This window comes from Dermacentor andersoni, chromosome 7 (assembly GCF_023375885.2).
Source record: "Dermacentor andersoni chromosome 7, qqDerAnde1_hic_scaffold, whole genome shotgun sequence".
Classification (NCBI taxonomy): Eukaryota; Metazoa; Arthropoda; class Arachnida; order Ixodida; family Ixodidae; genus Dermacentor; species Dermacentor andersoni.
Window position 1 is genome coordinate 91,154,590 of NC_092820.1, and position 20,653 is coordinate 91,175,242.

Genomic DNA, 20,653 nt, shown 5'->3' on the forward strand with positions numbered 1-20,653 from the left:
ATTAAGGCACTGGCGATTGACCTAGGGTGGGAATCGAACCGTTGGCCTTTGGTGAGGGAGCTTGAGATTCATGGTTGGAGCCAGTCTAAGCGACTAAAACGAAGAAAGCCATATAAAACAGCATGAGCGCCTGGTACTGTGTTTTTAGACCCTTGTGCAGTCACGAAACATGAATGTATTGCTTAAATAAATAAAGGAGGTGATGCATGCTCTGGCAACGATTCCGATTTATCCGGGCTAAGCACAAAACACCGACTTTTTTAAGACCACTGTGAGTTTGTGCTGCACCGCTACCACTTCTAGTAAACAGTGCAGACCTGTAGCGTATGCCTGGTTCGGCGTAGTTTGGTTTCTTTGCTGTGTTACTCGTCTTTAAGTGGCAACCGACAAATGTGCAGATTGACATGATTGGCATGAGATTGACAAAGAAAACTGCTCGTATGTGGCAGCGTCTATTCGCTCGAACGCACTGTAGTACTTGGTTGCAAGCACATCGTACACCGGCGCACATTTCAAGGCATATACCACTTAGGACACGTGCATGCTGCAGAGATTTGTGGGTTTTTCGAGGAATCTTCGTGGGTCGCACGATAAACCCTGATGGCACGGACGACAGGAGCGCAACTCGGGCACAATAAAAACACAGACACGAAAGCAAGATAAGGACGACATGGGTGTAACCGGCGCCACACGAGCAGCACATTTGATGCTTTCCGACTGACAGAGCAGCAACGCGCCCTGAAACATTGCACACTGCACAAGTGTACCTCGGAGATGGCGTCAGCAATCTCCGAGGCTATACAGTTGATGTTAACGGCAAGAAGTAGTGACTCAAAATGAAGTGAGTGCGCAAGTAGCGCGGGGAGGAGGGGAAAATGTAATTCACGGGCTTAAGAGAGGTTACCGAAGTGCAAATCATTCAAATAACGCCACAGCGATGGCTTTCTATGAGGATAATATTTTCGAATCTCGAAGGCCATGCTTTTACTGGCTGCAAAAAGCAGAAGCAATTCAAAATTGAAAATGCGTCATAGAATTTTTTTTCTGTGCTAAACAATAGCGTAAAATATAGATTGATCTGTGGTGCTTTCACGGAGGCCAAAACGGCATCACGGAGGCCAAAACAGCCTCACAAGTCCACAGATAACGCTGGCCCCATGCGACTTCTTGATGGCGCAACCCACCGCCCCGTTTCAAACAGAACGCTCATAGCATCCATCTATTCAACATGTTCTTGTTCCTTTTTCAATCTGCCGGTCGGGTGCGCAAGCTGCAACGATGTGCTTGTCTGATCATCTGTTTTTGTGTTTGCTTTATTGAAATGTCCCATAGTTCGCGTGTGCATATAAGTGCCAGAAGATATTGAGTGTGTCTCTGCAAACTCGTCGTATGCGTGTCGCACCACCTTAATTTGGACAAACGATGTTCACGCCGTGGAGTGCGTTCCCTTTGTCTCTGGTAGTCATAGAAAGTTGGGTGGACGTCGCGAAGAAAAATGCGCATTATTAGCGTGCCACAGCTCGTCCACTACGCAAAGGCATGTATGCTGGAAATAATATCGCAGCACCAGCAACCTGGATGTCGCTTTTGGACCACGTCATACCATTTGAAACATGAGTAACCGTGCTTGATAATTACACATGTGTTGTGCTTGATCTTCTTGTGGGCATGGACTTCCATGCGAATGGAGTAAATATACCTCCCATGAAAAGTGAAACCTGTGGTGATGCTTGCTGAGCGCTATATGTCAGAATTTACTTGTGCAAATTTATTGCCTTAATGCAAAATTGTAAAACTTGATACGCATTTTCTTGCGATCAGAAAGATTACGTTCGCAAATAATCGTGTTCATCATGCGCGCCTGTGCGTGAGCTCTCGCTTTTCTGCTGAAGTTGCATGGTAACTACTCATAGGGCTCTTGACCGATTCTTATTTAAGTAACGTTTTATCGCTTATAAAGTATTTGATGTTGCAAATAATCTCTGCTTACAAGGCTTTCGGCTTACTAGCACTGTCAGGGAAAGAAATGTAAGCAATCAGAGCTTGCTACCAGTGCAGCTTCTTTTTTAAAGACAATGAGTGTTGCCGTAACTTTGACGTGACTAAACATGACAGCGGAAACTTCCTTAAACTAAGTCATGAAAGAAACTCTAGAACTGTTATGTAAGCAAACATTCCTTGTAATGCGCTGCTGCTGCGTGCATGCTCAACATTTTACTTTGTTGAAGGGGTTGCTATTATCCGGACATTCATCAATGACTTCAATTTGTGCTGTGTTGCCACCCTGCACTAGAGCAGATATTGTTTTCGTGACTTTTTACATGCCACAGCTATAAGTTAACACAGTATCCATTTCGTATTGGTGAGGCCATGACCCACAACATTGTCCACATAACAGAGGAGTCCCTGGAAATGCAAGGAACCCGTGGCCATGTCTGCAGCAGCACGGCGTGTAATCTGGATGGTCATGTCAGGTATATATTAAGTGTACGTGTTTAGAAAGTAGAATCTCGGTATCATTCGTGGACAAGTTCATCGACATATTACTTGACGCAGCTTACTAAATACGCTAAATATTTATGCAACTTCATTCCAGTCGCTGCTTATTTCCGATCGTAGACATAATGCACATATTATCGCGTTCTATATGGAACTAGACCTAACATGTCCTGACGTATGGCATATTTTTCGCGTCAGTCACTTGGCTGCAAGTTAAATTTTATTTTCGTTACTACACAGTATATTTCTCAGTTCTTCTTTTGGTTTTATTCGTTTGAGACTGTTTGCTATGCTGCAGCATTTATTTTCATTTATTTCTGCTTATGCTACACGCATGTGCAGTTTTTATCCATGTAAGAAGTTGAAGTGTAGTGTGCAAAATATGTCACAGCTCTAAGCATGCAGCGTGCATACCATTGTGTAACATTGACATTAACAATTATTTCTATCTCGTTCTCAGAATAACTGCCACTGGCAAATACACATTAGATTAGGTATCACTTCTTTAAATGAAATAGGAAGATCAGTAATCACTGTGCGGCAGTTACTTCAGTAGTGAGGTGTTTTCTAATAAACTTGCCGTGTTTCCTCTCCATTTATTCATATTCTTTGCAAGCTGTGCCCATTCATGTAGGTAGGTATTGTAGCAGTTGCGAGTCTGTGTATACTGCAGCAATGTCCAAGCTTCTGTGCACACACTACAAGATGCCAACAGATACCTATCACTGTATTTGTGCATTCCTTAGAACCATCCGTGTCCGCTAGATGAAGCTTGTAGTGTCTGTTTCAGTTTGCCGGTCCATTTCTGTAATTTTTCAGGCCAAAATTGACATAGAAATTGAAGGGAGATTATACATGACCTCGGCTAAGAACTTACTGTTTATGTTGATCGAAGGATTATAAAAAAATAGCACTGGATGTGCGCTTGTATATGCACAAGTTAATATGATGGAATACAAAGGCATAAGATCACGATAAATGGTACTGGCACGAAAAAAGTAATTAAATAGGCAAGGTCTAATTTCTGTCTCGTGTCATCTAGAAAGGATGCCTTTTTTAATGCATTGACAATGGTGGCTGACTCACACGTCTCGTTTTAAATGTCGTATGCCTGACTGATTACTGTTGCCAATGTTCAACCATGGGTGAAAAGATAAACACTCTTAATCTGCCCCATTGCGGCAGTGCATGGCCAAGTCGGACAAGCATACTAGTCTTTTCATAGAAATATGGTGATCTCGTAGGCACATATTTAGGCCAATCTACCCTATGTACATTTGACCACATGTGAAAAGAATACAGCACACTGCCTCTAACATACGCTGGACAAATGCGCTGGTATCTTTAATCAAACAAGCCTTGCTTGCCTCCTTGTCTTTATCAATTCAATTGTGAACTGTTGTGCATATGCGGCCCATTTTATTTTCTGCTGGAAATACATGCCCATGGCAGTCCACAAATGAATGGGGAAAGGCATCCAGGCAGTGGAGGCTTGCTTAATTAAAGATGTCCAAAATTTATCTACTGTCTGTTATATGTATATTTGATCAAATGAACATGACGCAGGCAAACTGGCCGGTGCCTCAACATGCGCCTAGGTGAGCAGCGCAATTCACTCAAGGGACTAGAGCGCTTGTCCCACTTGACCAGCCATTGATACGATGAGCTGTGCGCCGAATTTAGATTGTTCATCTGTTTTATTCAAAAACGTCGAACGATTGATGCAACAAAATCAGTGAGGAATACAACATCGAAAAATTGGACGTGTGTCAGCCAACGCTCATTATGATCGCATGGTAAAGAGGAGTACTCCTTAATGACACCGAATAGCAGCACCATGCTTATTTATTGAATTTTTTATGCAAGTATTGTTTACCATGCTTTTATACATTCATTTTGCAACTTGTGCCCTCCCTCTGAAAGAAGCGTTCTGGTGTACACGATACAAAATATCAGACATGGCCTGGCCTATTTACCGATTACGATATATGCCATGATACATGAGGCCGCAACAGCCCTGATACTGTAAACTTGAAATGTACAAGAACTATGCCGGTAACTGATGCAAATGTTCGATAATGACTGGCACATAGATGTCTCGGGGATGCGTGTTGTTGCCCGTGCACGGGCACTCCTATGGTCGTTTCCACACCAAGTAATCAAATAATGACAACATATAATGTATATATAACATATAACATATATACGTATAACATATATAATACAACATAATGACAACAGTTTCATCGCGTTCACCTGCACCGGGTGAATGGCATGCCAACTACAACATTGATCTGATCTGGCCTCTATCTCTTCCTGGTGACCACTGCCATATCATCGAGATCTTCATATGCTCTCCGACACTCGTGACCTTCCCCGTGGACCATGCGACTGCACGGACGGCTATAAATGGCTTCGTATCATCGATGGTGGCCAGTGGGCCGGGCAGCAGCGCACCGGATACCATGCTGAAACCGTCCTGCCTTCTTGCGCAGGTTCTTGCTGTCTGCCTGTCAACGCAAGTTTCATCGCGTTCACCTGCACCGGGTGAATGGCATGCCAACTACAACATTGATCTGATCTGGCCTCTATCTCTTCCTGGTGACCACTGCCATATCATCGAGATCTTCATATGCTCTCCGACACTCGTGACCTTCCCCGTGGACCATGTGACTGCACGGACGGCTATAAATGGCTTCGTATCATCGATGGTGGCCAGTGGGCCGGGCAGCAGCGCACCGGATACCATGCTGAAACCGTCCTGCCTTCTTGCGCAGGTTAGTTCCTACTTGCCAACTAAATCCTATAGAAGTGACAACCGGTCTCTTTTGCTGCTGCCCTGCCCACTGTCCACCGGAAAACGGAAACTTGAATTACTGGAGACTTTATCTGAATGCTTTTCTATGTTTTGCTTATTGATGCGTGCGGGAGACGTTGAGCTTAATCCTGGTCCAACCACCCGCTCCGAATCGCTTCTCGACATGGAAACCTTGCCTGATGATCCCAAACAGCAAATGCCAATTATCTTCCAGTTTCTAAAGGAAATTCATGCACGCTCATTGCAAACAAGTAAAACTCACGCAGAGCTTGCCGCTGATATTAAAACAATTAAAAACGGACAAAGAAGCATTGAAGCCAAACTTGCGGCATTTCAGAATCGCTTGGACACTTTGGAACAACAGGCTAAACAGGCTCAAGACCTGTCACAAAAAATATCTTGCCTTACTGAAGAAATCCAAGATTTATCCTCGCACAAATACACATTTCAGTCACGATTTGACGAAATGGAAGACCGGTCACGTCGCGACAACCTAATTTTCTATGGCCTTCTCGATTCCAAAGAATCTTGGAATGACACTGAAAAAAAAGTTAACAGATGCAATAATTTCAGTGCTTCCCTCATTTTCTGCCGATTTCATCCAGCGTGCTCACCGGTTAGGTTCAATCACTCCTGCCAAACCGCGTCCCATTATTCCTAAGTTTTCCAACTTTAAAATTAAGGAAAAGGTGTTATCACTGCGAGAGCAATTCAGAACAAATAACATATCCATCAGTCAGGACTTTTCACCTGGAACCCGCGTAGCTAGAAAGAAACTAAAGGAATTTGCTCGTAGCCAACCACAATCGTCCTCGTCCCAACTGCGTTACAACAAAATGTTTTTAAACAAAAAATGCTTCATGTATAATCCTGCCTCCGATAAGGTAGAAGAAATCGAGCTACGTGGAAGGCCTGCTGTTACTACACCTAACCCCGGCACTTCAAGCTAGGAAAGCGCGAGGGGTCATGGGCACTTAAGCTGTTCTCGTGTAACTTTCCTTTTTACTAATGCAAGAAGCGTACTAAACAAATATAACTCCTTATCATCCGCAATAGACACACTTTCTGCTCATATCATTGCACTGACCGAAACCTGGCTGCATGATAACGTTCAAGATGTGGAAATCTTCCAAGATGCATACCGTTTCTGTATTTATCGTTTTGACAGAGATGCGCGCTGTGGTGGCGGTGTGCTCGTCGCTGTCTCTAAAGATTTTTTATCATCGCGCATTGACGTCAACACTAACCTAGAAATCATCTGGGTGTCTTTAATAATTGACCATCAAAATATAGTCATTTGCATTTGTTACCGTCCTCCCACATACACTGATTCTTTTGTCCCGGAACTTCATGACAGTATTAATGATATTTTCTCACGTTTTCCTTTATCTCCCATATTTTTATTCGGCGACTTTAACTTTCCTAACATAATGTGGAACACAGAACCAGCTGCTATGTCACCATTTTCCTCTCAAGCTCACGATTTTTTAGAACTATTCTCTACGTTTTCATTATCGCAGTTAACCACTCAAGCTACTAGAATCACACCTGTCTCAGCCAACACCCTTGATCTAATCCTTACAACTAGACCTGACCTTGTTTCTAGTATTTCTTATTTACCAGGCATAAGCGACCACTCGTTACTTTCCTTTTCCATTGATGCACACGTTCCAAAAAACAGCAAAATACGCAAGACAATTCGTGACTATGCTAGAGCTAATTTTGAGGCAATCAACAAAGAATTAGCAGATTTCACTAACACATTTCTGACTAACTTTGATGAACATTCTATTCAACATAACTGGGACATGTTTTCAACAAAAGTAAACAAATTAATTGAAAAATACATCCCTGTTCGTATTATCACGTCTAATCCTCGAACACCATGGTATAACTCTCATATCAAACGGCTTTCTAATCGAAAGAAACGTCTGTATCGCTTGGCCAAATTATCATCCTCAAGCTCACGCTGGATGGCCTATAAAACTGCATCTGATACTTACATTGCAGCATTGAAGGAAGCTAAAGATAACTTCATGTCGAATACCTTACCCGAACTTCTGAATTCTAATGTTCGAAAGTTTTGGAGTATGATTAACCCCTGTCTTGATAACTCCATTGCCTTGGTAGACACAGCTGGCAACCCCGTCCCACCTAACCAATGTGCTACTATTCTTAATGACACCTTCTCAAGAAATTTCTCCGTAGCTACAAATACTAATCTTCCAGACACTTTTCGTTACAGTTAGCCATTCATGCCTCCCATTATTGTTGACACGGCTGGAATTACGAAACTCATCAATAACTTAGAGCACCATTCCTCCCCTGGTTATGATTCTATTGATTGCAAATTTCTTAAAAATACTTGTGTCTACAGCTCAATCATGCTAACAAAAATATTTCAGCAATCACTTGACACATAAACTCTTCCAACCCAATGGAAAATTGGGAAGGTGATTCCAATATTCAAATCGGGCAACAAAAGTTCACCATGTAATTATCGACCCATTTCCATTACTAGCACATGCTGCAAACTCTTAGAACATATTATATACTCGAACCTTGGCGCCTTTCTCGAATCTAACTCCTTTTTCTCACCAGCTCAACATGGCTTCCGGAAATCATTTTCGTGTGAAACGCAGCTCATATCATTTACTCATAAACTGCACCGCATTCTTGATCGTTCTTCGCTAGCTGACTGTATTTACTTAGATTTTTCTAAAGCATTCGACAAGGTCTCCCACATACTTCTTTTTCATAAACTTAGTCAACTTAATATCGATAATAGTCTTTATTTATGGATCAAACATTTCCTTTCAAATCGTTCCCAATTTGTCGTAGCCAACGAACTTTCTTCTAACCAATGTCCTGTCCAATCTGGAGTCCCACAAGGATCCGTATTAGGCCCCCTTCTTTTTCTCATTTTCATTAACGACCTTCCTTCTTTAGTTTCTTCTAATATTCATCTTTTCGCTGACGACTGCGTTATTTTCCGTGAAATAGTTACTGATAACGATATTAACATTCTCCAATCAGATTTAAATTCTATATCTTGCTGGTGCAATACCTGGCTAATGGAATTAAATATTAACAAATGTAAAGTGATGCGTATCTCTCGCGCATCCAGTAGTCCTGTTCCATATTACCTAAACAACTCCCCTTTAACCGCGGTTTCCTCCTATAAGTATTTAGGCGTTCATATCACTTCTAATCTGAGTTGGTCCCTGCATATTGAGAAGATAATTAACAACGCTAACCGCATGTTAGGTTACTTACGCCGTAACTTTTCTGCTGCCCCTTCGTCTTTAAAGCTCTTATTATATAAAACACTCATTCGATCTAAATTAGAATAAGCCACTCCAGTCTGGGATCCAAACATTAACAATTTGGTTGCCTCACTAGAAATGGTGCAGAATCGCTCTACTCGCTTCATCTGTTCCTGTTATAACCGCACTGCTAGTATAACTTCTATGAAATCTGATATATCTCTTCCATCCCTAGCATCCCGCCGAAAAAATTTTCGCTTGAACTTTTTCCATCGGCTTTACTATCACCCTACCCTCCGTGACGAATTCATTCTTCAGCCACATTATATATCTAACCGTGTTGACCATCGCTTTAAGGTTGGTATCGAGCCATGTCATACTAAAACCTTTCTTTACTCATTTTTACCTCGAACTTCACAAGATTGGAATCACCTTTCTTCCGACATTGTTTCCATTAATGATAATACCAGATTTAAACATGCCTTAGCTAACATTGTATAATTAGGATTTAACATACCTTAGCATGCTTTGCGATATTATGTTTATTATGTTCATTATCATTTTGTTATTATTATGTTACTATGCACTGTGTTTATTCTCTACCCACTCCCCTCTGTAATGCTTCGGCCCTGAGGGTAAAATAAATAAATAAATAAATAAATATTCCCATTCAAGCTAGCGATACACAGACACTGCTGCCCTAAATTGTCGAGCGTAAACCGATACAGCCGAAGTAGTTCACAGCATGTACACACGCAACATCTGATCCACTTTGCATGTTTCTACAGCGAAGAGCAATTTCTGCATACTGTAGTTACTGCTGCACCCAAAGGCCAGACAGTGGTTCCTCAACAGCTTTGTGTGAACTGACTTCACATACATTCATCGCAGGACTACGCAGAACATCTTCAAATCATTCTGCAGCAAGTGATGCAGTGAGTATTTCTGTGGTTAATTGCCAAGTTTTGTTAATTTTCTCTTCTTTCTACCATGCACGGTAGACGTGCACTCACTTCAAAACAATGACCCTCAACCTCAAGAACATCTTGCCCTCAATGATAAGTAGCAAGGTTAAATGAAAGGAAAATATCACTTCCGTAACCCGATGGATGCTATGTTTTCCTTTCATTTAACCTCCTTCTGCTTTGCAGGAAGCGTGGATATGCTCAATAAATGTTTTGTCAGCTTTTTTTAGCTGATCAATGTGTAACGTGGAGCATATGTAGGGAACACGTACGTGTCGTAAAAATGCTTTACCTTCGCTTGATATATATACACACATATTTGTACGTATGTATATAGGCTGCCTATATCAAACACCAAAGACGGTGAGGCACAGGTAACATATTTAAGTAAGGTCTGACTGTCATGGGGACACATCAGAAAATGTTACAACACGTGATGGCTAATTATGGTTTAGGAATGCTATGAACGCAAGCAACTAATAAATAAGGTCTTTAGAGGTCCCTTAGGAAGACATGAGACAGTCACAAGAAAACTGCTCTGGAGCGCACATTAGGAAGTCATTTCATGCTCACATGGGACACATCAAAATATGTTACCACACGTGGTGGCTAATTAGGTTTTAGGATTGCTATGAATGCAGCAATCGAATGCATAAGCTCTTTAGAGGTTCATTAGGAAGACATGAGACAGTCACAAGAAAACTGCGCTGTAGCTTACGTTAGCGAGGCATTTCATGCTCACAGAAGACACAAAAAAAATGTCACCACACGTGGTGGCTGATTGTTTTATGAATGCTGGGAACGCCAGCAATCTAACGCATAAGCTCTTTAGAGGTTCTAGGAAGACATGAGGCAGTCACAAGAAAACTGCTCTGGAGCACACATTAGGAAGACATTTCGTACTCACACGGGACACATCAAAAAATGCTGCCACGCGCGGTGGCTAATAATGTTGTAGGAATGCTATGAATACCAGAAATCTAACGCATAATCTCTTTAGAGGTTCGTTAGGAAGACATGAGGCAGTCAGAAGAAAATTGCTCTGGAGCACACAATAGGAAGACATCTCATGCTCACAAGAAAAACACTCGTCAAGTATTCACCAGAATGACGGCGACCATTATGTTTTAAAATGTCATTAGGAATACGTCAGGAAATTCCAAAGAAACAGATGAGAAAGTCAAATGGCTGTAATGTCAAAACTCATGAGACTTTCATGTGAAACTCATCTATTTTCTAAAGCCAGAGGCCACGGCGTGCAAAACGTCCTTGGATGTCGCTCGATTTCGTTTACCTCTTTATCATTTTGGGGTCGAAATAGTAGCGCTGCTACAGATGCCCTCCCCCTAGCGCGCAGTATGCTATTTAATAAGTAATTATTGTAACAATAGTTGAGAGAAATAGCTAACTGGAAGTGCATATACACAGAATATGCCGTAATAATAACTGTAGACGCACTAATTAACAGTACGCGGATTTCAGGACAATTGAAGGGAGGGTCCCGTACTGCACAAGAGAAAGAAATAGAGAATAAAGCAAGCGTGAGGTCCTTCCCCAAGATTTCTGCTGTAGCTAGGACGGTTCTTTTTTTTTTCATAAGTTTGCTCACTTGGCTAAGTCAAAATGGCCCTGAGGCGGAGAACTACACTCCACGGCGCCCAAACAGTAAAACTGGCTTGCTGTCCCATTTATGATGTATTGCTATGCAAAGCGATGGAAGATCCAAGTTCCTCACAACGCGAGCTTGCATGGGGGAATTCACAAAAAATTTGTCTTCCTGCTGTTCGATCAATGCGTCTGCTATCCAATGAATATAGCATCCACATGCTGCACAAATGGATCTTTATCAGAGTCCATCTTTTTTATTTAAAAGACCAGAAGCGTGCTGATAGAGTAAGCTTCTTATTTATTAGTGCCATCTAGGTTAGAGCCGGAAATCCTTAGTGTTTTTATCGTGAACTGCGCGAAGACGGGACAAGAAAGGAACCAAACACGAGCGCAGACTATCAACACATGATTTATTCGAAAATACACAAAACATATGTACTGACGCGAATGCACATATGCTGATCGAGGTATCAGGGCCTATCTGTTGTCTAAGCTAGTCAAATTTCTTATCTCACAGGTTGACTATGGGAAGCTGACGTAATTGTCTCTTCGGTGGATAGCGTGGGCCTCAAATATTTCACGCAGAAGGCGATTCTCCTATGGCTTCAATATAGTGTTACGCGCAAAACCTGGTTTGCAACCGCTGCACGTTGGCACGTGCAAGCAATATTGCTTTCTTGGCCGGCTCTGAACGAGCATGAATGCTCTCAGAGACGGCCGTTAACACAACGACCTGTCTGTCCGATATACGGCAGACCACATGTCAGGAGGATGTTGTACACAACATCGCTCTGGCAATCCACAAATATTTGGCGTGTTTCTTCTTGAACTCTTCGGTCGTCGCTTCGTCTCGGTGGGTCGGCCTGCATAAACGTGCTAAATTGTTGGGAGCCAAGAAAACAACCCGCACCCCGGCCCTTCAAGTAATTTTCTTGATGCTCATCCAAAATATATTATGCACCAAAAAGCTTCGCTAAAAAGCTTTCTCCTGCTTAGGGTTGCTGTATACGCACCTAAAGGCACCTGAACAGCGACGACCTTTTCTGTTCGCCGATCGCGCATCTACTTGCCGAACACCATCACGAGGTCTAAAACGACCTTTAATCTTCCGATTTGCTTCAGAGAAGGCAACATCAGGGACGCAATGCCCCCTTTTCCTTACCTGGAATGACATCAACTTTGCGACCCACTGCTTGCTTGGCATGACTCATATGGCATGACTCATACGCACGCCTAACATGTAATAACATAGGTGATATTACTTGCGTCGCATAACTTCATGATCGACATAGATGACTGTCACGGCATAAATGACATGACACGTGACACTCAGGAAATAAACAGAAGGGCATTGCATGCCCGAAATGAAACGCGCACATCATTTGTATGACATGGACGCATGTCATTAATTATATGGTATGACGTAGAACATGACTCTAATGTAACGACAAATGCATATGGCGAGTTTTTATTACAGAAGAATGACATACACGACATGGATGCCATCGCGTCTCTTAAGATGAACATAACAGGCATGTTCAAAATCCATTCATGATGTGATATCAATGAATTGCTATGAAATGCACGACTACGAGCACATACCTAGTGACCCAATCCAGTAATGCATAATAAGATTTCAATGATGTGACATAGGCATTAAGAAAAACGCATGTAATGTCGTCGATAGCCGTCATCCTTTGACATGGATGTCATGTGTGCACGTCATAACCTGTCATACATCTCATGAATGTCTACCATTCTTGTCATGTAACTTTGTGCATGCCATACAAGTTATACATATTGTGATATGATACCGTAAATCAAGTGACCACGTTGCAAGAAACTAGATCTTGGTAGTCTTGATATGGTGCCATGAATTTCACGTCATGTCATGCATGCAGGTAACGCATATTATAATTAAATCCGGAGAAATTGATGTAGTTAAATAAAAGACAACTGTGGCATCACTGTGGCGTAAGAACATCGATAGATATACAGAGACAGACAGATTGAAGAAGAGTCAACCAGCCTAAGATAGGCAAAACATGAGAAAAAAGCAGATAATCGCTGTCCCATGTTTGGCTCCTGCGCGCGAGATGAGTGCTTTTACCGCATACAGTTTGAACAAAATATCAGAAGTACACATTACTTTGCTCCATTTGTGAGTTTTAGAGGGACACTAACAGCGCTAAGCTAGACGCGCCATGTTGTCCGCAAGAAATGATAGAGTAGATGGCGTCTTGTTCAAACACCTGCTTCAAATACAACGGCGTGCGGTGCGAAGCCAGCTGCCGTGTAAGGCTGCCCATATGCGTGAGCGCAACTGCGCAGAAAGCCTTGCAGGCTTGCTAAACCGCTCTTCTCAATTAAAAGCTCTATATCTTGACACTTTCAAAGTGCTTTTGACTAGTCATAGTAAATTTCATACAAAATATAAATTCATTCGGTTCAAATTAAATCTGAAATGTGCTCAAGAAAAACTATTCAAAGAATAGGACAATTGCTAACATTGTCTTCAGTCAACGCTGGCCCGCGATCGTGTGATCGCCAAGGCGGCGAGACACAATAAGCTAACTCCGCATGATACTATATCCTTCAACGAAATCAATGATTCGATCTCAAACTGTTAGATTTCTCCAAAGTAATCTGAAAGAGCGGTTCCTCAATAAAATATTCTACTAAAGTTTGAGAAATTTTAGAATATTGGTGTCGGTATATATTCAATAAAATGACTGCTTTTGATGTGGTTGCCGACCGCGTCCTAGTAACGTAACGGACAATGCACTAGAGTGTTACTGACGTTATTTCTGCCCCAGAAGTGTTATTGCAACATCATACTTGTCCTTTCTACGCCAGCTTGGCTAGATATTTTACCATGTCAGCGGCATCGTTTATTGGTGACCTTGACTACGCCGTCACATCGAAAAACAGGGAATAACAGTTTCCTTCATTTTAGCAGGGCCGTGTAGTTTCCTTTCTATCGCACCTTTAGAAAAATTCGGTCAAAATACCACTGGTTGAAGGGGAAATGGCACTGTCAGGGAAGGAAGCCATACTTAAAAGAATCAATATTTTGCATGACTACTCTCCCAAAACGTAGTACTAGACAATCAATGAATTCTACCGAAGTTAAATATCGTACGCTACTATTAGTGGAGCCAGCGACGAAGCAAAGGTGCGAGAGTAGCTTTCCGGTTTTCATAACTATAGTGTGCTTAATGATGGCAAAACGACACATCCACCCAAACGCAGCAAATCGCTACAAAGAAATCTTATATGGTTTCCTCGAAAGAAAAGTCTCGCAGTTGAAAACAATTCACCCTGGTGCATGTATGAAACAACAGCGTTTGCCGTTGTGTGTTTCCTAATAAGAAAACGAAGATAAACAACGAAATCGCTACAGAGGCACAAGACATTTTTACAGCAAAGCTGTCAATCGACCCATACGTGGGCCGATACCAAAGATTGTGCAATGCCGGCCTGTATTTCGCCATTAAGGTGCCCACATACTCCGTTTCGCTGGTCATCCTTCTTCACAGAGTGGAAGGGCGCCGAGTTTTTTTTTTCTTAAACATGAAATGCTTTTAGCTCCCGTTATAGGCGACGTTCAAGTGACCTTTAGCCAAAAGTAAGAGCCGTTATGCCGGCACTCAAACGAGCACATCCGGGCAAATTGCGAAATCTAATAATAATAATATTTGGGGTTTTACGTGCCAAAACCACTTTCTGATCATGAGGCACGCCGTAGTGGAGGACTCCGGAAATTTTGACCACCTGGGGTTCTTTAACGTGCACCTAAATCTAAGCACACGGGTGTTTTCGCATTTCGCCCCCATCGAAATGCGGCCGCCGTGGCCGGGATTCGATCCCGCGACCTCGTGCTCAGCAGCCCAACACCATAGCCACTGAGCAACCACGGCGGGTGTTGCGAAATCTAAACGAGATCATCCAATCAACCAGTCAAAACAAAACAAAATACGAGCTCTGGCCTCAACCCCTTTTGTAGAGGACCGAATTACATAAGCAAGTTGCTACAAACAAGTTACAAAAATATAGCTTCTGAGTTCTTCCTAATGTTTGTTCACAATGTCACTCAAGCTGTAGCTTCGTGTACGCTGAAGTTTTATTTGTCATTTCCAATAGGCGACGTTGAAAAGCCAGATACAGGTCCTCATACCTTTCATCAGCTTTTGAATCTGAGCGCTGTTCTGTACGGCAGCGGTCCGTGAGTTTCGCGGCGCGGGCATTGTGTAGCGTAAACCACCGCCGTGGCTTAGCACTAATGGTGTTCCGCTGCTAAACACGAGATTGCGGCGAGAAATCCCGGCCGCGGCCAGATTTCCATGGGGGCGAAATTAAAAAAAAAACGCCCATGTCGCGCACATTTGGGGCCCGTTAAAGATCCCCTGGTGGTGAATATTATTCCGGAGCGCCACCCCCCCCCCCCAACTCCTGTGGCTTGCCTCATAATCAAATCATGGTTGTAGCAAGTAAAACCTCAGGATTCAGTTCACTGTTCTGGCTGGGCAGTACGCTCTGTCTCCCTGGCGACGTTCGCTGCATGACGTGCCGCCTTCAGTCGGTTTTCGTCTTCTAACTGGGCAGCGTCCACATGGACCAGCGCACAATTTGGCGCGGTGCGGTATGGTGTGGTGGGTGGGGTGTGCCGTTGAAAACATGCTTTACAGATATTTTAAGATTGTGGCTCCAACTAATCTGGTTTGCTGGTTGCCATCTCATGCTAACATGTACACTCAATAACGGGACAGCCAGCAATTTCTTTACTAGAGCTGCGGCCGCCAGCTACATTTTTACAATCGTTTCTACCCTAAAACCGCGTACATCACATAATAAGCGTTCAGCGCCTAGACGTAACCACCATGCGAAAGCAAGACTCATACAAAAAATTACGTTTCGGAAAAGATACCTCACGCCTGCAATACATCAGTTGAAAAGGTAACTTTAAGGAAGCTAAAAGTTGGGTCCATCGGCACCTTGGCGCCAGCAATGAATCAGTACACCAAGTCTCAAGCTGTTGTTCTCGTCATTAGCTACATCAGAAGTATTTCTTGCTCACATTTGAACTGGTGTTGACATATGCACTTTCAGTGACCTTTGATGGTACAATTAGCCTATTAGTCGCCTGCGTATTGGCTTTGCATTTAAACCTGTGGGCGTAGAATAATTGCTACTAACGACTGAAAGCAGCGGCCACATCGGAGGTCGTTGTGCGGAGCAGGCGTTCGGTGGCGCCGCACGAACTTGGCCGAGGCCGTGCCGACGTTGTTAACCGCAAGGCGCAGTCACATTTTTATTGACGTCAGAATAACGACAGGCTCCTGTCAATCATGTTGCAACCGAGCACGTCGTCTGCTAGGAGCAGAACGCGACGATAAGTAAGATGTTCGAGCGCTCACGCGCTCGGTACGAGACTGGCTTCGCATGGCAAGTCTGGCAGATTGCATTGGATTGGATCCAAACGGGGACTCCGTCTCTGGACTAACACTTTTGGACTCAATCTACAGCCTAATTCGAGAAAACGGCGTTTTCAATCGGAGCTTCGGCTCTTGCTTTGGCGTTGCTCGAGGGGCAACCAGAGCGGTTGGAGGTGCAAAAAGTGCTTGAACAGATAACACAAAGCGAATTCCGGCGTCGCTTTTGTTTCTATGAACGAACAGTGCGTTGCTTCTGCGGCAAACTCTACAGCATCATCGCGTGCCAGCGAGCCATTCAAATGTTGTTGTTGGTTCTTAAAAAGCGCCACTGGTTCCGTCATTTCCTTTTTTTTTTTTCTCGCTGAGCATGACACCACCTAGCGACCACGCAGAGATACTGATGGTTATAAATTGTACTAGTCGTAGGTATTGCTATTTGAGAACGTGTTTAAGCTAGAGAAGAAAAAAAGATTGAGTTTCTATGTAAAGGGATCATTCCCTGGAAGACGAGAAATATCTCGTTTGGTAGTATATTTTCTTTAATCAGACAGCAAACGAAGGACGTGAACTTCTGGGGAGTTCACCACTTGCCGATTGGTTGCTCTCTCCCTCCCATTCTAAAAAAATTCCAAACTGCCTACTTTGTGACTTTGCATCAACTGAACGCACCGCGCTTTCAACAAAAATCTCCGATCGTGCCCAGGATGCAGAGTTCAGTGTCGCATGAAGCAAATGGCAATTAATATATTCTCGTCCTGCCTAACAAAAACCTTAGTCAGTGAATAACAATAATGGTCAAAATCGTTTTTCTGCCAGCCGCACCGCAGACATCTTATCGTAAAAACGTAGGGGCTGTGCATTGCGCTTTCCCTTTGTCAACGGCATTACGTTAGAATCCGACCTGTAGCGCTGTGGTACTTACATGGTGCGGTGGTGTGAAGTGAGTGTGCTATCGACGGCTCTGTAATTGATATTACAGTATGGCAAATATATTACCTTTATGTGCAGTGCATTTGACGTGTCATGAAAGGGAGAAAAATGATTCCTGTATGCGCGCGCACAATTCCATCTGTTATTTTTCCAAAGAAAACCATCGGGGAAATGTAACACCAAACAGCAGCACCACATGCAGCGCTGCTGTGCAATCAGACCCTAATTTCAATCCGTTTGAAAACACTTCGAACTATAATTCTTATGTTAACGGACTGTTTACCTTTTCTTTTTGTTCCCCGTTTACACTGTTTTTTGGTTTTGTACTGTCCTACAAATCCATGCAGCGCTGTTTCAGTTTTGTTTTGCAAGTGCACTGCCCCCCGCAGGCCTTGCAAATACGGGCGTTTAACGGCAGGTGTTCTAGCGCATTGTCACGTTGGCTGATATTCCACGACTGCATTCACATGTCGTACTATACCAGTCGCTCAGTGGCACTATAAAAACACGGATTATGTTGTAGAGCGCAGTAAGTTATAAAAGCTACTGTATGGTGAAGTTTTACATTGTACATGCCAGGCAATTTTCAGATAGATTGACCTGCATCATTTACTAGAAGAAGCTAAATGGATCTATACATCTAGTTAATAATTTATGTACTTCACTTTTGAAGGAATGAAAATTCTCGTACATAAGATACAAAGTATGTATAGTATTCGCAACGTTGAGGTGTCAGAAAGAGGGAATACTTTTGTCAACTGTGAATCAAGGAAAGGATCAAGTAGGCTAAGTAATTTTCGGTACATTTTAAAAGGAGTCTCCGAACCAGTGCCTCCAGAATTATTTGTCATTTTTACACGCAGACCTCGACCTAAATATTTTTGTTAGTTGGTTAGGGGTAGTCGCCTCACGGAACACTTTTTTTTCCACTAACGTCAGCAGTATTCTTCGGAAGAATTGTCTTTGTGGCAATTTCAATTCTCCGCTCGACATAACCTGTTCGCTTACTTTTAGATGAAGGTAATCATTCATTCGAGTTATGTATGTGACTACTGATTCCTTTAGGGCTCTTCTGCACGGTACATCGCACAAGGCTGTCTCTCATGCAGTGCTCCACAGGGCGAGAATTCTCTTTTTGTCCCTTTCCGGGGCCTGTCTGGCGTTCTAGCCGGCACGCTCTTTTTTTCAAATTTTGCTGTCATGCTCACGCTCTCGTATAATGGTACCCCATTTGGTAAAACACCATTTCTTATAGAATCAAAACTATAAATGCGCTCACAATCCCTCGTCAGATAAAAGGATCATTGGGTGCGATCTTAGCGAAAAAGTTTGGCAACATGTTTCACTCTCGGTAACACCTAAAGGAGAAAGCCTGCTGCACACTTGGTAATGCATTAAATTATACAAACGGGTACCACACCTCTTGCAATACATAACGAGCCGCAGTGTTAAGTACACATGTCACGCTTTTAGATAGTCATCTTCAACGACACATGCGAACACTTAATGCACTACCGAAAGGTGAAGAATGCTTTTCACCAATAAGTGTTTGGTATGTCTAACACAAGCCGAACACAATTACGTTGAATCCTCTCCGTACGGAAAAGTGGCTATCGCGGTGGAACGCCTTGCTCCCGTTGCTTCGTACGTCGCGGCTTGTTTCTCACTTGGCGAACATCCTCAGCCGTAGCGTACTTTCGAGGCTTACCGCGCAATCCGCTAGCCCCTCTGCGAGCACCCTTCATCGCCGGCTCTCTCGCTTCGCAGTCTATTGTCGGCGCATCCGCCTTCACCGCCACGTGACTTCAGCACCACCACACCTTTGTGCGTGTGTGTGTGTGTGTGTGTGCGTGTGTGTGTGTGTGTGTGTGTGCGTGTGTGTGTCACGAAGAAGGTCACGTGTTTTATTGCGATAGCACATATATGGACACTCCAGGCGCATGGTTGCCGTCGCCGTCGCCGTGATGTTCCGCATAAACTCTGAGGACGATTACACCATTGCCACGCGGGAGGAGCCGATGATAGCGGCTCCCCTCTCGAAGGCGAAGCGCAAACGCGCCGTCGTACGTCGCGCGAAAGGTTGTGAGGGGATGGGAGGGAGGATTGGGGGGGGCGGCGTTGGGCTCCCGCAGCAACTACGTATTTTGCGACCGGGCGCGAGCCGAACTGAGGCTCAATGATAGAGGCTCAGTCTCGCGCGCGAAACGGAGAAATGTGTGCAGGCAGCACGGCAGGGAGGAGGGGCTTCTACTCCGCCAGCAACTGTGTACTTTCAGCGGCGGCAGGCAGTCACGAGCCCTGTATTTTCAAAGCGATCTGCAGACGGCTCAAACCTTTGTGTGTGCTGTTTTCTGGCCAGTATTTGTGTTGAAATCATAGCTCTAAAGGCACTTCGCTCGCTGCTGCTGCTGCACATTGACAGAGAGCGTCCGCGGTCATCGAGTGTGATGTATTCATGATTCTTTGTGCGCGGTGTCATCGTGCTTGTATATTCGGTTACTAAGCGAATATTTCTAAGCTTACACGGCCGATAAACCTACTGTCTTTACTTTGTATAACTGCCTACTAATTTTATATAGCAGTCGATGCTTTGCCTTTCGGGCGAAACTGCGACTTTTTTTATTTCTGTCAGTGTGCGCTGCTCGTTCCTTCTTCACATGCCCCTCGCACGGAGAAGGTCACGAGGCTTTTGTATCACTTTCTGCGCTTGCCTTGCATCGCTCAAGCTCACAGAGCAACGAACCATCTAAAGCTTGTATTTTAAAAATATATTTAAATCAATTAGGCCAGCTTTCACATCGTGGACAGAATGTCACATCTTGTATTTCCCCAGCCATGTCATGTCATTCAGATGGCTGACGGTGTTTCGATAGAAGTATATCGCATGTATTATTTGCATAATGTCATTAACATTGTCATAGTTCTACATTATACTGTCTGTAATTTGTATTTTGAGAATGAGTCCAACCGAAAAACCGGTATATATAAATTCCGCAAATGCATTTCGTAGAATACAAAGCGGATCCCAAACTCACGCGCTCACTACAGAACATCTACGGCGTGAGTATCACGATATTTTAAAAGGAAGCTATCATCACGGGTCCAACCATTTCATTGGTCTGCACGTCTATT